At 34.0% G+C, this 6,348-nt stretch overlaps 1 long non-coding RNA gene across 4 annotated transcripts; it reads left to right on the top strand.

The window, feature by feature from the left end:
- On the top strand, positions 1–5,802 carry LOC130932896 (uncharacterized). Of its 4 annotated transcripts, XR_009067558.1 has the most exons (8): positions 1–444; positions 800–1,042; positions 1,440–1,561; positions 1,774–1,961; positions 3,530–3,616; positions 3,730–3,854; positions 3,989–4,093; positions 5,236–5,802. It is a non-coding gene; the product is annotated as an uncharacterized LOC130932896 (long non-coding RNA). The 4 variants fall into 4 exon arrangements; XR_009067557.1 differs by lacking the exon at positions 1,774–1,961 and having other exon boundaries at positions 2–444; positions 5,236–5,800; XR_009067556.1 differs by lacking the exons at positions 1,440–1,561; positions 1,774–1,961 and having other exon boundaries at positions 3–444; positions 5,236–5,796.
- Positions 5,803–6,348: the final 546 nt, after the last annotated feature.

The following is a 6,348-nucleotide window of genomic DNA, read 5'->3' as shown; positions in this document are numbered from 1 at the left end:
TGAAACCCTAAAACAATGAAACACCAACTTAAAACAATGCAGCATTCATTTTCTCCTAAAAGCTAAGGCGCCGTCATCAGATTCATCTTCTCCATCGAACCCTAAAATAACGAAACCCTAAAGATGCAGCGTTCATCTTCTCCTAAAAGCTAAGGCGCCGTCATCAGCTTCATCTTCTCCATGGAACCCTAAAAGCTGAGGCGCCGTCATCACCTTCATCTTCTCGATAGAACCCAGCCTTGGCGCGTCGTTCATCCATCTACAACGATCAGCCTCATCTTCTCGAACCAGCCTTGGCGTCGTTCATCCAGCTTCAGCGTTCAGCCTCATCTTCTGGAACCCAGCCCTGGTCGCGGATCTGCTCGCCTCTCTGTGTCGGGGTTCTGCTCGCCTCTCATCCCGCATCTGGCTCTGCTCGCCTCTCATCCCGCATCTGGCATCAAGGTTTGTATTTTCTAGCTTCATCGATTTTGTTTACTTGTGATTATGCTTGGTGCGTTCTTTCAATGTTAATTATCTGCTTATTATTCCATTGCGGATCGTTTTCTATTACTTTCTGGATGGTGATTGGTTATTGGTGCTGCATTATTGAAATGGTTGCTATGTACAAGAGCTTCTTAACTGTTACTAGTGTAGTGTTGTAAATTATTGCATGCACTTTACTTGGGGTTTTATCATTTAGGTGTTAATACCGTTCAAATGCCTTTGAAGTTGCACTGCAACATCTTTTTGTATTGTTCTCTTGGAATAATCTTCAATAGCACTTGGTTAATACCTATTTCATTGTTCTCCCCAACAGATGTGTTTGAATACTTTGAATATGTCTCAAGTTACTAGTGTGATATGCTTTCTATGGCTCTAGCAATTGATGAAGGTTGCTTTGTGCATTACTGTCAGTAGTAGTATTGGATGGAAATGCGACACATAATGTTCACATAAATTGGCACACATCAACTTTATAGGCACCAATCAGCTTTCTATGCTAAAACATCCTTGATCTGGGAGCAACATTGTGTAGTTATGAAATGTTACTTTAGGTGGGGTAAGTTTCATCTGTTTAAGAATATTGATTATTCTATCATTTGTGACGTTCCTATTGTGTGTTCCTTCCTTGAATATAGTTCTGTTTTTTGGCCACGTGAGAGTGATGGCTCAGTTCCACACATGTGCCATTCTTTTGATGTTTATAACTAATCGGTTGCATACTTCATTTTTTTTTTTTGAAAAATTCTGAACTCGAATGTAATGAATAATGAAAGATGCTGCCATGTCTTATTATAAATAGTGTTGAGTTTAAAATGAACTTAAGTATTTTCATGCCTTTAAGAAGTGTTTGATGTGGTTGTAGTTCGGAGTAAAAAATTGTGGGTTGAATTTGATGTTTCGCATGGTGGACAAGGTATCATCGAAACTGAACCATTTCTTGTTGCATGTCACAGTAAAGGACTAGTTTGGGGTTTGGTCAATGATAGTTTCAAATTTTTGTTGGTTTTGACTTTGAAACTTCATTCTTTCCCCTGTTTCTACATTTTGATTTCTGTCTCCAAAGGAGAAAAGAAAGGTGAGTATCTCTTCCATTTTTCATTTTGCTTCTTTGAGTTTCCAATTTTGTTTCTGCAAAAGTTTCCTAAAGCATATGTATATATCACATGAAAATTCATAAACTGGTTTTGTAGAATTGAAAAATTATCTGCTTATTAATTTTGTTTGCTTATGATGTAAATTGCTTATTGAAATGGTTTCTGATTTTTGTGTTTAATTTTTTTGGCAAAGAAATACTAAATAGGGGTTTCTTGAGGGTGTGAGTGTGTCTGGTGCACCGTCACCTAGAACGGTCTTGGTGCAGCAGTGTATCCTTTATGTATTGGATGTTCTATGCAACTATGATGCTATCAGTCTACTAAAATTAAGGTCTCTTCTATAGTGGCTAACATTTACTGATAGACTTAAAAAATAAAGAGGTGAGTCTTACTTTAATCTATTTCTGCTTTAGATAACAATGTATTTTTCGAATTTTATGCGTCCTCAAAAATCAAATTGCTGACATATAAAAATGAATTAAAATGCACTGTTCTTTTAATATGCATTCTTGCTATACGAAACACCCGTTTTCAAGGTTTTTCCCCTTATTTTTTTTGAAAAATCCATTTTGTCCATATTGTTAAAGTTCCGGAGTTACTGTGTTTATGACTTAATATTATAAAAATGTATTAAGTAAACACACTAAAGTATAGTTAACATATTGGTTACTATGAACCTTTCATTTCTATGCATATACAAATTAGACAAATTAAACCAAAGTTTTCTAAACTATAATTGGAAGTTTCTAACCAAGTAATTTGGATGATCATTGAAAGTACAAAATAGAGAAAGAATAGGACCCGAGAACTTGTGCAGGAAACAGATTTTTCAACCTTAGCATGATGGGGTTTGAGTGGTCATTTTTAAATAGGAGTCTAGATTTTCAGTGGTCATTTTTAAATTGGAGTCTAGATTGAGTGTTCAGTCTTACAGCAATTTTGGAAAACTCTAACTGCAAAATACTAAAGTTGAGATAGCCGAGTTGTTCCTTTCATAATTTTAGTTGTAGGTCATGGATTGAGGCCAGGCATTTTTTACAATTGAAAATGTGTTATCTCAGGTGTCTAAGGAGGTGCTCCTTCAAGGAATACTTAAACAAGATCTATATGTTTTTGGTTATTGAAATTGATGGAAAAAAAAATTAAACATGCTTTAATAACTTAATAATGTATCAAAAATTAAACTGATGCTTTAATAGTTTAATTAGTGTTAGATACTTAGACTGTTAGTTACTTAATTATTTTTTTTGTTGAAGAATTTGAATATCTGAAACTGAAATACTGAAACTCTGAAATGTTAGGGTTAGTTTAGTTTGTTTTTAATAGCTGCTTCTTGTAATTTGTAGTTCTTACTTGTTAGTGTGCTGTGTTGGTTATGAATTTTTCAACTTTGATAGTGGACTAGTGGATAACTTGGCAATTGAATCCTGAAATATGAATTTCTATTTATCATTTATTCATTTTATCAACTTTGATAACTTTGCAACTGAATCTGAATGTAAACTGAGCTCCTTCAATTCTGTTAGCAACCCTGCCAATGGTAGCTCCAAAATATGTTATATTGTTCTGCAAATTAAACATATAGTTATTGATTTTGGAGATAGAAATGCTTTAATGGTAATATTGAATTATTGATTCAATCATGTAGTGGTGAATCTTACTTTACAAATGAGAGCACCATTGCTTATATATACTGATGGAAAATAATATGCTTTATTTAGTATATCTTAGCTTTTTCTATCATCTCAGTTTATTTAGTATATCTTAGCTTTTTCTATTTGATGGAAAATAATATGCTTCTCCTTCAAGAAATTTTTTTTTAAGAACATTTTTAGGCTTGTTTCTTATATATTGTTGTATTTATCTTGTTAAATAATAAGCAAGCTCAGATATACTGTTTATGTTTGTAGTTTCAGAATATCTAATTGTTCTGAATTTCATATTTTTAGTTGCCCCTACTGCATAAAGATCTTTTTGCATCTGGATTACGCAAGAGATCCAGCGTTCTCCTGTACGATCCTCTTGGAACTGGCAGAGTAAGTTGCTGAGAACCTATTAATGACAATATTCAACCTGCCTTTTACATTTTTCCCCCTTACTGAAATTTTCTGACTCCATTCTATTTTCAATTATTTTTATTGCATTTCAGACATTATTAGCAAAAGTTGTTGCTACTGAATTTGTTAAAAACAAGTTCAAATGGAAGCATGCTTGGTCAGATGTGAGCAGCAGTAATATAACTAAAGATCTTGTTACAACTTTGAAAAAAAGAAAGTAAGTTAAATATGTTGATAGTTTTCTGGTGTTTGAAGTATTTTCTTTTTGAAGTTTTATTGTTTAGAAATGTTACTTAAGAAATTATTTTGTTACTTAAGAAATTCTTTTCTCTCTCTATTTTTCTTCTACAGTATCCTCCTTGTTACAAGGACATATGTTTCTGGATCAATGAATCATTTACTGAAAACAAGCTGTGTGAACTTGTTAGAGGAATTGCTGGGGATCTTGTAGAAGAGGTAATTCTTTGAAAGTTCTAGTGAACCTTTTCTCTTGCATTTAATTGTATGTGGATTGTCAATGTTGCTTTTTCTTAAATGTCCAATGGATTGAAAATATATCTGGGCTGATCTTATCTGGGATTGAAAATTGGGGTTAATGATATAATTATGAAGAGCTCAGGTGCAAAGCAAATTAAATGTTGTGTTAAGATGAGCTCTGATGTCCTTATAATAATGAAGAGTTGCTGTTTGCTCTCAAATTTGTTCATGTATAGATCCTTTTCCTCCTCTGAGCATGTGATTCATGCTATATAGACAGATATATGTATTATTCCATTTTCGCATAGGCGATAAACAGTATTTTGTATCCTCATTTTCCTTGACATGATGTTTCCCCATGCAATAGATTAATTGTGATTTCTTTCTATTTTTTAGCCTAAAAAAAAAGTAAAATGGTAAGAGCAGACTTGCATCTATTCCTCATATCATTGCTCTCTAAAAGACTCTTCTCTTAAATTTTAAACAATGAGGTTAACACAAAAACTCTTGTATTATTCAAACCCTTTATTACAATATAATTCAAACTCCTCTTGAAGCTTTCTTTGTGCCTGCTGTTTCTTCTTCACTGCTTGTTTATTACTACTTTCCTGATTCTGTGGCTGTGGTTTTTCCAGCGGCTTTTGCTGCTGGACCTGGACATTTTTACAAGACAATAAGCCTCTTACCACTGCCCAAGAGGGTTGTTTTTTTGTTTTCTGAGGCTTCTGGTGGTGGTGGCTTACATGCTTAGTCACTGTTGGTTTAAGAGGTTTTGGTTTGCTCATTGTTGAAAAAGTTTGCTTCTTTTTCTGCTTGAGATTAAAGTACTTGGATTTAGTGGTAATTTGAGTTTAGTTTCTCTCTAATACACACATCTGATTGTTAAACTCTAAACCTTTTCTTCTTTTAAATGAACCATTAAATATTCTTTTAACATATATTTTTTTCTTTTAATAGGAGACTATTTCTTTTGTGTTGAATATGCAATGTTGTGGGACAAAATTAAAGTTGCCTTACCATTTTCATGTTTAATCAATTTGGATTTGGAATTGGATTTGTTGGACTTAATTGAAGTTGCTTTTATAACATGTATTAACACAAGATTATTTAAAATTTTGCAGGGCAGTGATAAAAACAATGGAGCTCATAATGGATGATCACACTACTCATGAAATTTGATATTTTGTAACTAAATATATAAAAGAAGTCGATATGTGACACTTGTTGAAATTGCAATTTTTATTTACTTGTTATGATTTTACACTTTTTGGTACTTTGTCATCAAAGCCTACTTTTGTGGTGACAATTTTATATGTATGTCTTTTTTCATGGAAAAGTTTATATTTCTTGGATTAAGTTCAATATATATAATTTTAGTTGGGTCTATAATTTTAAAATTATATATGAATTTTGCACGAAATATTAGGAAGATTAATGAAAAAAAAAATTTTTTGACCAAACTTATGGGTACGCTTAAAATGGGTGGCTATATCTTAACTGTGGGCTCAACAAGCACGCTTAATAAGTGTGGCAATAACTTGGCAATTGGTATGTTTTAAAAGCGTACCCATATCCTAATATATCGGCACGTTTTCTAAGCGTAGCTGTATACTTTCGTAGTTATAAATAGCCACGCTTTTAGAGCATAGCCATACGTTTACCCTATTGGCACCTTTAAAAAGTGTGACCATATCTGCCCCTATCGGCACGCTTTTAAAGAGTACCCAAAACATACATTCTGGGATGTTTTAAAAGCGTGGCGATATGTGCACTTTTAGGTACGCTTTAAAAGCGTACCTATAGATTAAGACCTATAGCCACGCTTTTAAGCGTGGCAATAAATGAAAGCGTGCGAACAAAAAAAGCATGCCGATAGATCCACAAAAGCGTGGCGATAGAGCAATCGGCACGCTGACAGATGTGACCCTTTCAAAAGCGTGCCGATAGCTCAAAAAGCATGGCAAAAATCTATCGGTACGCTTTTTCGCACTTTTCGGTACGCTTTTAAAGCGTGGCAGAAAGCTTATTTTCTTGTAGTGGCTGTAAGAGGCAGAGCTAGAACATGGTTGGACTCACAACCTAGAGATAGCCTGGACTCTTGGGATAAGCTGGTCACGGCTTTCTTAGCCAAGTTCTTTCCTCCTCAAAAGCTGAGCAAGCTTAGAGTGGATGTTCAGACCTTCAGACAAAAAGATGGTGAGACCCTCTACGAAGCTTGGGAAAGATACAAGCAA

Source organism: Arachis stenosperma, chromosome 6 (assembly GCF_014773155.1).
Source record: "Arachis stenosperma cultivar V10309 chromosome 6, arast.V10309.gnm1.PFL2, whole genome shotgun sequence".
Taxonomy (NCBI): domain Eukaryota; kingdom Viridiplantae; phylum Streptophyta; class Magnoliopsida; order Fabales; family Fabaceae; genus Arachis; species Arachis stenosperma.
This window is presented reverse-complemented; position numbering and strand designations above follow the sequence as displayed.